This window comes from Narcine bancroftii, chromosome 1, assembly GCF_036971445.1.
Source record: "Narcine bancroftii isolate sNarBan1 chromosome 1, sNarBan1.hap1, whole genome shotgun sequence".
NCBI classification, from domain to species: Eukaryota; Metazoa; Chordata; class Chondrichthyes; order Torpediniformes; family Narcinidae; genus Narcine; species Narcine bancroftii.
Genome location: NC_091469.1, coordinates 284580518 through 284593857, shown reverse-complemented (window position 1 = coordinate 284593857; position 13340 = coordinate 284580518). Strand labels below are relative to the sequence as shown.

General features: G+C 40.7%; 1 protein-coding gene across 8 annotated transcripts in view; it reads left to right on the top strand.

Annotated features, from left to right (window-relative positions):
• shank2b (SH3 and multiple ankyrin repeat domains 2b) overlaps window positions 1–13340 on the top strand; it is a 1183051-nt gene that overhangs the window by 121611 nt on the left and 1048100 nt on the right. The gene's annotated exons all lie outside the window — the stretch shown is intronic.

The following is a 13340-nucleotide window of genomic DNA, read 5'->3' as shown; positions in this document are numbered from 1 at the left end:
CCTCACTTCTGCAACACCATTTAAACATAAACAAAAGTCAATATGATCATCATGTTCAACAATCACTTTGGCAAAGCATTTGAAGTCATTTTAGCGTTACATTTTAAATGTGCTGATTAAAATGAATCAATATAAACATGCTAATTTATGTGGTGCTACCATGTTTTTAATTGGTGCTTGTTCAACGATGGTGTGCAGTGTAACACGTACGAGGGAATGTCCTGCAACAGACCTTTACCAATAGGAACAAAAAGAATTCTCCAAGCACTGATACTGCCCTTGAGACAACAGGACTGAAGAACCCAAGTCTACACTTACATTGAGGTGCTGGCTGTATAGCATGGAGAGCCTCCTTTCTATCCAAAATCAATATAGAGAAGGAGAAATAGAAACAAGATAATGCTTGAGGAATTCATCAGGCCATGCAGTATCCTTAGGAGGCAAAGAGGCTAAGATACACAACCAACATTTCAGGCCTGAGCCTTTCCTCAAGGTTTGAACAAAAAGCAGACAGGTACCTGAATAAAAAGGCTGGGGAGGAGGAATGAAATGGCAGGGGGAGGAGCACAGGCCAACAGGTAAAGGCCTTAATTGGACATGGGCAGGAGGAGAGGAGAGGAAAGGGGAGAATTGATCAGAGAGGGGGTGGATCTGTGAGGGCAGGGCTGGAGGAAAGGAGACAGAGACAAGGAGGCATATGGATAGAGGAAGGGGGGGGAGATGGGCTAACCGGAGAAGTCAATGTTAATGCCATCTGGTTGCAGGGTGCGGGGTCGTACCTCCAATTGCAGGTGGTCTCAGTGTGGCAGTGCATGGTCATACATGTCGGCATGGGAATGGGATGGAGAATTGAACTGGGTTTCCACTGGGAGATCCCTGCTATTGCAGCGGACAGAGCCGCACTCACATAGAGAGGGAAGAGACCACATATCAGGAAGAGTCATTCGTGGATAGGAGTGTTGAGTCAAGACCAGCATTTACTGCCCTGACCAGAATTGCTTGGCTGGAGGGTAGTTAAGGGTAGTTAAGCTGTCTATGAGTCTGCAGTCATGTGTAGGCCAGACTGGGAGAGCACGGCAGATCTCCTTCCCTGGTAGAAATGAGGGAATAGGCTTAAAGTGAGAGGAAGAATTTTTAAAAGGAATCTGAGGGGAGTGTTTGTAGCACAGAGAGGGCTTGCTCTCTGGAACTTGCTGCTGAAGGATATGGTAGAATCAGATATAATTACTACATTTAAGGGGCATTTAGATGGTTATATAAGCAATACATAGAGGACACGGCCCTAACATGGGGAGAAAGGGATTAGTGTCGATCAGACATTCTCAATGGGAGTCATAGACACCCCCAAGGGGCCGCAGCTCTTTTAAGGGGGGCACAAACTGATATCATAAAATATGTTTTTCTTAATGTAGCCAGTCGAAGAGAAGTATGGAAGAAACCAATTAAACTTGACTGCTTCACAGAGAAGGGAGCCCATAAAGCAAAGTTCTAAGGGATCCACAGCCAACAAAAAGGTTGAAAATGGCTAGTGAAGATGGGCAAAAAGTTTGTCACAGACTTGGTGGGTTGAGGGGTCCGTTTCTTTGATGTACAACTCCAGATGGGTTTTTGCCACATGATCATTATTACTGATGCTTGCTTTTCAATCCCAGAATTTACTTATTTAATTAACCGTGTTCAGGTGACATGTCAGGATTTGAGATGATGTCATGAGATCATCAGTCAAGTCCTTTTGGATGCTAGTTTTTATGGTTACATAATTGCCTGCTTGTTTTTCCACCGTATCCTCAACTGTCTAAAGTCGAATTGCTGCCAGTAAATTAGTATGACTTTAATTTAAAACGCACACATCTCTCATTTTAGATTTTTACACGGTTCTCTTGGGGCATTTGTAAACAAATGGAAAATACAGCACTGATAATAATAGTTATTTGCAAAGTGATACAAATGTTGTCAATGAATGTAACTACATCAGCAGAGATTTACTTAGCAAGATTGCCATTTGATCTACACATATTTCTCATTGCTTGTGTTCCACAGGTATTCAACCTGTTCTGTTGACAGACTATAAAATGCTCATGCCAAGATTTGGTTCTGTATTCTTTTCTTGGCCATGACCAGCTCTTATTGCCCATCCTTTATTGCCTGAAAGATAAGGTGGTGAATGAATTCCCAAGGGGAGGGAGTTCCAGCACCTAGACCCACCAACAATGAAGGAACAGTGATATATTTCCAAATTGGGAAGATGGGGGATGAAGGAAAGGGCACATGGTGGTGTTCCCTTGACCCTGTTGACCTTAACCACCTAGGCAGTGGAGGTTGAAGGTATGGAAAGTGCTGTTGGAGTCAAAGTTCAAAGTTCAGATTTATTGTCAGAGTATATACATGACATCACATACAATCCTGAGATTCTTTTTACCACTTATTCATTTGGGATTCTCCTTCATTCAACCCCAGAAGCTAGAACCTTGTCTTAGCATGTTCCATAAGATAACTGTACACGTACACAGAAAGGATTCACAAATTGATTGCTGGTACGAGCAGATTGGGGGAGGATTATTTATCAGCACCACTTATGTTCTTTTAGAAATACAGGGTTCTCTGTCTGATAGAAAGGGTAAATGTGAGTGGCTGCTTTTCCTTGCTGCAGAATAGAATGAGAAATATAGGCATAAGGAGCTAGCCATGAGGGAATGACAGGAAGTTAAATCTATTCCATTCCTGATTAAGTCTTCAGCTCAGGGGTTATGTTTGCTCAGGCACTGAGTTTCCTCAAGGCTGTGATAGATTTTTGGAGAATTTGGAGGTCAGGTCGAAAGTGGACTGGAGATGGAGAAAGTGGAGTAACAGAGCAGGATTGCGGGCCTCTGTTACCCACCACTCTATTTTCATACGTACACAATTAATTAGACTGGTTGGCTCTGATATACACTTGAGAAGATATCGGAAATGTACAAGTGGGTCAGAGCTGATTAATTGAATTCCTGAGATGATGTCTGAAGTTACCCCTCCTTCTGCAGTTATCACATAATGTGATGGGCTTTGAGTATTTGGCAGACATTCCTGCACATCCCTGTATTTTGCTTCCACAGAGCTCCAAGAAAATTGAATCAAGGCCGAAACTGACAATGAACCATCAATATTTTTAAGTGTAAATTTAAAATTCGCTTCAGTGATTTGATTTAGATCAAGTGCACAGTTACATTAACAAATGAAAGGTTTTAAAAGTAATATTATTTTGAGCTTTATTCACTTTGATTTCAATCATTTGTTTTTGTTTTTAATTATTTGTGTGACTGATTTGATGGAAAAGTTTGGTAATTGTAGTTGAGAAGAGTTTCTGAGTGACTGCCTGATATTTCCCATCTAAATGAACACAAACCGCTCCCTCAAAAGCAATGGTTTGCAACTATTGAACCCTTGGCTTCACAAGTACATGCATGGATAGAAGTCGCGATTAATTGGCTGAAACTGGGGAAATGTGGCAAGGCTTGATCATCTTTGTGCAGGCGGCAGGGCTCTGCTTGATGGTATGAAAGTTTGGAGAGTATTTTCCATTCAACGTTTGGACCATTGTGATGGATGCTATGCCAATGCCAAGTTGGCTGTTCAGTAATAAATCGTCTCCTAGGGCAGGCTGCAATTATTCAAGGTGTGGTGAGATCAGGTGATCTGATGGAGCAAATTATATGGCCTTGCTCATTCCTTCCTCTGCTTTTTGAACCATTTCCTCATGCTGACATAACTTCCCAGATACCAGTTTACAGTCATGGACACAAAAAGTTCAATTGGTTCTCATTTTACTTTACCAGGCATGTTCTCCCACCAGACATTCATACAACTAGGCAATTATGTAACCATAAAAACTAGCATCCAAAAGGACTTGACTGATGATCTCTTGACATCACCTCAAATCCTGACATGTCACCTGAACACGGTTAATTAAATAAGTAAATTCTGGGAATGAAAAGCAAGCATCAGTAATAATGACCATGTGGCAAAAACCCATCTGGAGTTGTACATTCTCGTTGAATGGCGGAGCAGGCTCGAAGGCTCCTATCTTCTATGTTTCTATGTTAACTACCAGTTGACCATCAGCCAATTTATTCTTGCACTTGCTGGCTCAATGTGAGATAGAGCGAAACTCTTTGCATGCATCTTAAGAATCACCACTATATAACATTGTAATAGTTGGACACAAATGAAATATGTTGGAAAGTGTACGGTCATGTACTTTGGTAGAAAAATAAATGGACAAACTATTTTTAAAATGGGGAGAAAATTGAAAATTCCCAGATGCGAAAGGACTTGGGAGTCCTCGTTAAGGATGGCCTGAAGGTAAACTTGCAGGTTGAGTTGGTGGTAAAGGAGGTAAATGCACGAGGAATAGGATATAAGCAGGCATGTGATGTGGAGGCTTTATAAGGCCCTGGTGAGACCTCACTTAGAGTGTTGTGAGCAGTTTTGGGCTTCTCATTAAAGATAAGATGTGGTGTTGTTGGAGAAAGTTCAAAGAATGTTTATTAGGGTGATTCCAGGAATGAAAGGGTTATCATGTGAGGAGAGTTTGACAGCTCTTGGCCTGTATTCATTGGAATTCAGGAGAATGAGGGAAATCTCATTGAAACATTTTGAATGTTGAAAGACGTGGGCAGAGTAGATATAGAAAGGTTGTTTCCCATGAACAAGAGGGCAGATCTTCAGGATTGAAGGGCGCCCACTTAGAACTTAGATGAGATGTGGAGGAATTCCTTCAGCCAGAGGTTGGTGAATCTGTGGAATTTGTTGCAGCAGGTGGTTGTGGAGGCCAGGTCAATGGGTGTATTTAAGAGAGAGTTTGATAGATTCTTAGTTAGCCAGGGCATCAAAGGTTATGGGGAGAAGGCTGGGCAGTGGAGCTGAGTGGAAAAATGGATCAGATCAAGATTAAATGGTGGGGTAGACTCAATGGGCTGAATAGCCTATTTCTGCTCCTCTGACTTATGGACACATAACATATAATAACACATAATAAGATCTCTTATTCCTGATTCTTCATTGATCATTTTAAGTACAATTCATTCAGATTTAGTTTGGACTGGAAAGCATTATTCAAATAAGGCAATGGTGCATTTTGCAAGATATCTCTGTTGATTGATCGCAGCCAATAATCAAGGAAAGGCTTATCGGGCAGACTCAGTTTTATGAACTTGCATTCATTGCTGATACGTGAGCACTTGCAAAGAAAGAAAATGGTTTGCCCTCTTTGTCAAAAATAATGCATTTGGAAATAAATTGTCACATTGAGACTATGTTACTTGGTATTTCCTCCAGGAATCGTGGACAAATAAATGAATCTATTACAGTGAGCTCAATTAAATTTCATTGGTTGCATGTAATAAAATAGCAACATCTCTGAGTTGTCTTGTAGATTTGCTGACAATAAGCTATCATCATAAGGGTGGAAATTACTTCTAGTTTTGCAGGCAATTAATGCATTTGGCTGGCATTTTTCCATTTTATATTTTTAGCAGCGATGATTAACCTGATTTAAAATAAAATGGTCAGCTCCAATCTTAAGATAATCAACAGAGAAATGACATGCTTAGAGTTTTGGCAAGTGTGCAAGAATCACTTAGGTATATATATGCTGTATGGTATAGTTGTCATTTAAAAAAATTGCCAAAATGTCTGGCCAACAGTGAGTGATTTTAAATTGTTGAAAAGTCTGTTTAGAAAACTGTTAGCAAAGTTACAAATGGTGATACCATTGCCTAATTTGCAACTTTACTTTGCAGGGCAGTTAGGCTAGTAACTCACCAATGCATTGAGGGGTGAAATGTGATAAAACGGGGCCATTCGGCTCATTGGGTTGTTTCAAGACAAGAATATAACATTACAGCAAATTTCTTAACACTGGACAACAATTTTTTTCCCCCCAAAGGGTTTACTTGCTTAAAAAAATTGGGATTCTGATAGAAAACTTCAAGATGAACATAAAGATAATTTCAGATTTGCTGAATCACATAGGAAGTTGAAGAAACATTAAATTAACTTTTATTGAATTTAGCAGGTTTAACCATATGAAGATGCTGGCACATTGCATTAGTTTAACTGACCTAAATTTGTCTTGCCGCGAATTTTCTCTTGATATCTCAGCATCTGATTCCTTTCATGTCAGTGTCCAACAATAGTCGGCCGGCATTGATGGATTCAGTTGTCCTGATTCTGCTTTTCCATGATCGCAATATTTTGGTGAAACATTTCACCGTGTTTGTCACTGACTACACCAGGATCAGCCGGGAAGATGTCCAAGTGCAAAGAATGCAGACAATGAATTTTCAACGACGTGTTACACTTCATGGTTTCATCTGATTGAAATAGATTTAAAATATATCTAAAAAACGGTACATGATAGGAAATATTTGCGGTGGTTTCATGATCAGCAGCCAAAAATACACCTGAAAGTGTTCAGGAAAAAAAAATATTTGCAGTTAAGCAATACTTTTACTCCTGTTACTGATCTTCAGTGGCAGATCACATAAAGGAGCAACTGCCAATCCTTTTCCAAGTTTTCTGTATACAATACATGATTTTAATTTTTATACTCTATCCATATTTCATTTCATCTACTCCCCTCTATTTAAAAATGAGTCTGCCCTTTTTTGTCCCAGGAAACACTTGTCCTCTCTGATTTGATTGCCATCCCCTCCCCTGGGCCATTGAACCCACCACTTATAGTAAGTGCTCTCTCGCTAACAAATTTCTGATTCTGCTTTGGACATTTAATACCCATAGTTATAAGGCCAAGGAGCAACTTTACATGCAGATGAGCATCACCAATAGCACTGGAGGGGTGTGCAGGACTTTGAGAGTCCATTTGGCTGGAGATACCTGGGTTGTGTTTGTTGTAGCAAAGGAGATTCTAGAGAGATTTGGAAGAAATGGACAAAAGTGCTCAGATATTTAGGCAAGATAATTAGAGAGAATTAGCTAAAGGCGCAAGAGCTGCAACTCACGTCTTCTGAATCAACGATTGAAGGGATTCTGCTTTTCCATGATCGCAATATTTTGGTGAAACATTTCACCGTGTTTGTCACTGACTGCACCAGGATCAGCAGGGAAGATGTCCAAGTGCAAAGAATGCAGACAATGAATTTTCAACGACATGTTACACTTCATGGTTTCATCTGATTGAAATAGATTTAAAATATATCTAAAAAACGGTACATGATAGGAAATATTTGCGGTGGTTTCATGATCAGCAGCCCAAAATACACCTGAAAGTGTTCTTGCATTAGGCCAAGAAAGAAATGAACTACTAAGAAGGTGTGTCCATTAGAGGTGACAGAAATGCTCACAGAGACTTGTGGTCTCCTGTGCTGTAATATCTCTCATCCAAGCAAATAAAGGACACTGGGCCTTGGAAGAATGACAGGACAATTAGTTAAGCCCATCACACATAAAATACACAGCATATAATAATCACATCTATAAATAAAGATGTGATATAAAATAAACATATATAAATATTTTGAAATAATGCATTTAGCTACAAGATATCTTTCATCAATCTCACAGTCTGCGGGAAGAGCTATTTCTCAGCCCGGCAGTCCTGATTTTGATGCTCCTTTACCTCCTTCCTAATGGCAGTAGTCAAAGATACTGGCTGTTTTGGTGATCCTCTGCATTCTAGTCCATGCTTTGCAGCAATGATGCAGTTGGACAGGACACTCTTCTGATTTTCAGGGAGATTAACTGCACCTTCTAGTATGATCCATATTTTTGGAGACACACCAGCTATGTGCAGGTCATCATTAATAACATGAAAGGAATCTAAATAGATCATCAACAAAATACATTCATTTAGGTCTTCATTAGTAATCAACTGCATTTCTCAAATGGATTGGACAGGACTTGAAGATTATGGTTTGAAAATTGTGCTGCTCCTTTTTATGAAATGAGCACCTATTAACTTTTTCAAATAAGCTGTACTCCATATTTTACTGCAGGAAAGCACTGTTCCATAATTGTACATAACAAGGTGGCAATAAAAAAAAACCACGTGATAAATGACCAGGTACCTTGCTTCTCAAGGATGCTGAGAGTTAAGTCTAGAAAAGAACATCAGACAGATTTGCTTCAGATTAATCAGATTGACTAAGAGTCCCAATGTACCCTCTAGTTGGGTAAAATGAAATAACACATATGACAACTTACAGAAATAAACAACTGTATTGTTGAAATGATGTAATAAATTGTTGGGGCTCTCTGTTCACCCTTCAATATCTAACCTTCTGAGTCCAATCTAGGGGGAAAGACTAACTCAGTTTAACATGCAAGAGGTCCAAGCTTCCAAAGTCTGGGCTTTGGGCTATGGCCCACGATCTCATGACATTTTGACCCAAGCACCGAGAGCCAAGGTTCATAGCCAACACTTCCTAAACGTGTAATACTGACACCAGCATTTTTGATACTTTAATTCCACAAATCTTTCTTCAAACACTCAACTCTTATCGCTGGGACTTGATTGGACAAATGGCATAAAGCTAACAGAAGTATTTCAGTGCATTAAGTTAGGGTCTCTTCTCTCTCATTGCAGGTTCAGCAACAGCCAGGTACAAAGAGTTTTTGCTCTCTTTCGTTTTGTTTTTCCACTTTCTTGGCAGCTGAATTTTCTGATGTTTCCTTTGATGTCGTTATAGCCATAGATACACACTTTCACAGCAACGTTATAAATGCACAGCCAATCGCAGAAAACAAAACATCTCCCATCACTAACATCAGAAGCATGAAGGGAGAGAGAAATTAACTTTCAGTTATTCATACATAATGTGTGCAAGGGTATCGCTTGCCATTTCCTCACAGGACCCAATGTGTAGAGGGGAGTAGGACAAAAGCCAACTGATAGTCAACTAGTGAGTGCAAACGAAAAGGAATTTCTCTCACCTTCCCTTGTGGTTCAGACTACAACTTTGTTCTTGTTATCTATCATCACAGCCCAGGGAGAGAAAGCCTCTGGTATGAGGCTTTTCAATTTATTGCAGACATTTACTCAGTGATTGTGGATCACTTAAGGAGATTATTTCTTATTTAGAAAGTCAACACAATTGTAATGAAACATGAGAGTCTGCAGGCACAGTGATTGTAGTCAAAGCTCAGAGATGCTGGAGGAACTTAGCTGGTCTCGTCGTGTCCATAGGATGTAAAGATATATCACCAACGTTTCGGCATGAACCCATCCTTGAAGTTCAAGTAAAAGCAGAGATACTGGTGCTTGTATAGAGAGCTGGGGGAAAAGGGAAGAATGGAAGGGGGAGGGAGGACTACAGACCAACCGACAAAAGGTGTTAATTGGATATAATAGGAGAATAAGGGAGAGGAAAGGTGAGGATTGATTATAACTCTGAAGGAGACAGATAGAAAAGGGAAGAGAGACAGAGACAGGGGAAAAATTGGGGAGGGTGGTTAACGGTGTTAATGACATCTGGTTGGAGGATGCCCAGACGGAATATCAGGTGATGTTCCTCCAATTTGTGGGCGGTCTCAGTCTGGCAGTGCATGAGAGCAGGGACAGATATGGTAGCAAGGGAATGGAGCAGGGAACTGAAATGATTTGCCACTGGGAGATCCATGCTATTGTGGTGGACAGTGACAAAGGGGCTCAATGAAGCAGTTCCAATGTAGAGAAGACCACATCAGGAGCACTGGATTCAGTAGACAACACCTGCAGGTTTACTTGGAAGGACTGTTTGGGGCCCCAAATGGTAGTGAGGGAGGAGAGTGGGTGCAAGTGGAGGATCTCCCCTTTTTCTGCTTCCCTTTTCCCCAGCTTTCTAGACAGATCCCTGTCTCTCTTTTTTTACTCATATCTTGAGGAAGGGCTCAAGCCAGAAGTGTCAGTAATATACCCCTATGGATGCTATAAGACCGGCTGAGTTCCCCGAGTATCTCTGTGCTTTTAACACAATTGAAATGTTATTCTGCTTTTATGTTTTGTGCAGTTTTAGCCAGTGTGGGGTCTGAGTAACGATTGGCCAGTCCAGTTAATGCATTTAGCATGACTACCAAATCCAGGAATATTGGCTTCAGATCAATGAACCCTCAGCTGGTGATGTGATAATAATGGTGATAATGATTTGAAGCAGAACCCCTGCCTGGCCTGAAAAAGAATCTCAGGGTTATATGTGATGTCATGGATGTTCTCTAAAAGTAAATCTGAACTTGAACTTGATGACTGTAACAGTGAAGTTAATTGAATGAAAAAGGATGATAAGTACATGACAGATAGATAATAAATATTCACAGTAATCCTCGTACATATTAACCCTACTTGTGATAGATGTAAATCTGATATTGCTACATTGACACGTGTTCTGGTCTTGTCCATCCTTAGAAATCTATTGGAAAGAAACGCTTACTATCTTTCCAACTGTATTTCAGGTGGAGCCACGACCCAGTCCAATAACTGCTCTTTTTGGGGTTATTGAACCAGACATGGGGAGTTTTTCTGTCCCTACAGGTTGTGGCCGTCTGTACACTGTTGGCTAGAAGATCCATCCTATTCAAATGGAAAGACTCTGTAGGGACACAAAAACTCTAGAACTCCAACAGTATTTTAATGGTTCTCTCATATTATGTCCTGTTTAAGTTCAGAAAATTTAGATATAATGTATTTGATTCATCGGTGAAATTTGAAAATACATGGCAACCTTTTATGCCTTATTTTCATTTGATGTAAATGTTTTTTAATGTGATTAGATGTACTCACTCTTCCAGATGAGATAGTCTTACCTTTGTTTTTTGATTCACTGTATGAATCAAAAGCTTCAAAATGTATGTAACCCTTGGGATAAGCTGCTCAGTTGCTTTTCTGTGGTTAGTTTTTTTAATAGAGCAGGTTAGGTGTTTATTTTTATATACATGCATAATATTTTGATGTCTTTTCTGTCTTCATCCATTGCAGTGGAGGGGGGACTGAGTTTATACTGTTTGAAGTTTTATCTTGATATATATGTGTTTTCAGTTTTGTTCCCTTTTCATTGTACTGTATTTATTATAAAAACCAATAAAAAAATTTAAAAAGAAAGTAATCCTTGTACAAATAAAAAGTGATTTGCAACAGTGCAGACACTCCTTTTGTCCTGTCGGAGCAGTCCCTGATTAATTTCACAAGGGACAGTTCTGATCGCTGTTGGAAAGGAAGTCTTCTTGAACCTAGAGGTCCTGGTCTTCAGGCTACGTGAAGGTAGTAGCAAGGAATGGTGAGACACACAAGACACAAGTCAAAGGAACAGAAGCAGGCCACTCGGCCCATTGAGTCTGTTCCATAAATCTACATTAGTTACATTTTCTGGCCTTTTCCCCATATTTCTTGATGTCCTCACTAATTGCTTAAATACTCCCAGTGATCTGGCTTCCACTGCTGTATGCGGCAGCAAGTTCCACAGATCCACGACCCTCTGGCTAAAGAAGTTCTTTCTAATCTCTGTTTTATATGCATAGCCTCTAATTACCCGCATCCACCCTATCTAAACCTTTCAAAATACGAAAAGTCTCTATGAGATCTCCTCATTCTCCTATACTCCAATGAATACAACCCAAAGGCTGCCAAACGCTTCTCATACGTTAGCCTTTGCATTCTGGGAATCCTCCTAGTAAATCTCCTCTGCACCCTCTCCAACAACATTACATCCTTTCTAAGATAGGGGGCCCAAAACTGTAGACAGTACTCCAAATGAGGCCTCACCGGTGCCCCATAGAATCTTATCAACGCCCCTTTACACTTATACTCTATTCCTCTTGAAATGAATGCCAACAGAGCATTCGCTTTCTTCACTACCAATTTCACCTGGTCATTTACTTTTAGGTTTCCTTGCATGATGACACCCCCAGGTCCCTTTGCACATCCGAGGTCTGAATTTTCACCCCATCCAAATTGTATTCTGCCTGTTTGTTTTTGCTACCAAAGTGTACAACTGTACATTTCTCTATGTTAAATCTCATCTGCCATAATTTTGCCCAGTCTCCTAATCTGTCTATATCCTTCTACAACTTTATGGTTTCTACTACACTTCCCACTCCGCCACCTATCTTAGAAACATAGAAACATAGAAGATAGGAGCAGGAGTAGGTCATTTGACCCTTCGAGCCTGCTCCGCCATTCAACGAGATCATGGCTGATCTTAAAGTTCAGTACCCCGTCCCCGCCTTCTCTCCGTAACCTTTAATACCCTTATACTGAAGAAATATATCTAATTCCCTCTTAAATAGATTTAATGAACCTGCCTCTACTGCCCTCTGTGGCAATGAATTCCACAGATTCACCACCCTCTGGGTAAAGAAATCCTCCTCATCTTGGTCCTAAATGGTTTGCCTATTATCCTCGAACCATGGCCCCGGGTTCTGGATTTTCCCATCATTGGAAACATCCCATCTGCTTCCATTCTGTCCAGTCCTGACAGAATTTTATACGTCTCTATGAGATCCCCTCTCAATCTTCTAAACTCCAACGAGTACAATCCCAATTTGCGCAATCTTTCCTCATAAGTCGTTCCTGCCATTCCAGGTATCAGCCTGGTGAATCGCCTCTGCACTCCCTCCATTGCAAGAACATCCTTCCTTAGATAAGGTGACCAAAACTGCACACAATACTCCAGGTGGGGTCTCACCAAGGCCCTGTACAGCTGCAGTAAGGTATCCTTGTTCCTATACTCAAACCCTCTTGATATGAAGGGTAACATACCATTTGCCTTTTTAACTGCCTGCTGTACCTGCATGCTCACCTTCAGAGACTGGTGTACAAGTACCCCTAGGTCTCTCTGCACTTCCCCATCTCTTAATCTATTGCCATTCAAATAGTAATCTGCCCTCCGGTTTGTATTACCAAAGTGGATAACCTCACATTTATCCACATTGTAGTGCATTTGCCATGTATCTGCCCAGTCCCTCAATTTATCCAAATCACACTGGAGCTTCCTGACCCCCTCTTCCATGCACACAACCCCTCCTAGCTTAGTGTCATCTGCAATCCCCTCATCCAGATCATTTTTTTTTTTTTTTTTTAAATCCAGATCATTAATGTAAATTGTGAACAGCTGGGGTCCCAGTACAGGCCCCTGTGGCACCCCAATGGTCACCGCCTGCCACTCAGAAAACGAGCCATTTATCCCAACTCTCTCTCTTCTACCTGCCAGCCAGTTCTCAATCCACATCAATACTTTTCCCCCAATCCCATGAGCCTTTATTTTGTAAGCCAGTCGTTTATGCAGGACCTTATTGAAGGCCTTTTGGAAGTCCAGGTACACCACATCCACTGGCTCTCCCCCATCTATTTTACCTGTCACATCTCAAAGAATTCT